This window comes from Tupaia chinensis, unplaced genomic scaffold (genome assembly GCF_000334495.1).
Source record: "Tupaia chinensis unplaced genomic scaffold, TupChi_1.0 Scaffold145156_1, whole genome shotgun sequence".
Lineage (NCBI taxonomy): Eukaryota > Metazoa > Chordata > Mammalia > Scandentia > Tupaiidae > Tupaia > Tupaia belangeri.
In genome coordinates this window covers 359,393-360,404 of record NW_006205016.1, presented here as the reverse complement: position 1 = coordinate 360,404, position 1,012 = coordinate 359,393, and the positions used below count along the sequence as shown (strand labels likewise).

General features: G+C 37.2%; 1 pseudogene; it reads right to left on the bottom strand.

Moving 5' to 3' along the window:
- LOC102483785 (translationally-controlled tumor protein pseudogene) overlaps positions 1-1,012 on the bottom strand; it is a 214,533-nt pseudogene that overhangs the window by 21,747 nt on the left and 191,774 nt on the right.

Sequence of the window (1,012 nt, the reverse complement as noted above, 5' to 3'; positions counted from 1 at the left end):
TGTCCATCCCCCCAGGAGGTAATTTCTCACTTTCTGTCTCTCTGTCTCTCTGTCTTTCTGGTGAGCGCACATGCCATATAGCAAAAATCTTTCCAACAAAAAAAGCATATATATATATACATATATTAATTTTTAAGAGAAATGGAGAGGGAGAGTGATAGGTAGAGACAGAAAGAAGACAGAGACCACCACCTTACCTGGTTTTTTGCTGGGTGTTGGGTTGGAAGGAGAGGTTTAGGGCAGAGGTTTTCTGGTTAAAGTGGCAGGGCTAGGTTCACCTCAGATGCACATGGATCCTGAAATTAGCAAGAGAAAGGAGAGGTCATATGTAAGAGAGTACTTACAGATTAAAAAAAATTGTATATATAAAAGAGAAAAATTTCAAGAAAAAGGGAGAGTGAGAGAGCGAGACAGAGACAGAAATGCCACTCTACCTGGCATTTCACTGAGTGTTGGGCCAGAAGGAGAGGTGTAGGGCAGAGACTTTGCGGGGGCAGGGCTAGGCCCACCTCAGATACACATAGATTCAGGTGTTTTGCTCCATGTACCTACAATTTAAAGAGAATCCTAACCTGTTTCCTGTCTTTAAGTCTTAAGCAAAGTCCTCTTAACATGTTTTGATTTTGGTTTATTTAAGCTAAAACTGCCTCTCTTCTAGTTAAAAAATATTAAAAATATATTAAAAATACCTATTTAATGACCATAGTAAGCTATATAGCATCAGCTAGGTGCTACTTTATAGTATATTCATTCTACTTATAGAGTTTTATGCCTAAAGTCAAACGTGTGTTCACAGATATGTATATATCAGCTGAACTTGCTCTTGGAAGTAGTTAGGTTAATTAAGATAGTTTGTGAATCAATAAAATGTCAGGAAAAAAGGAATGGAAAGCAACTGCAGATACCAGAGACATTGTGAAAGGAGGGTGGGAAGTGGCAGAGGGTGAGAAATAGGGGAAATTATATGTATATGTATGTATATATATATATATATATATATATATATAACAAG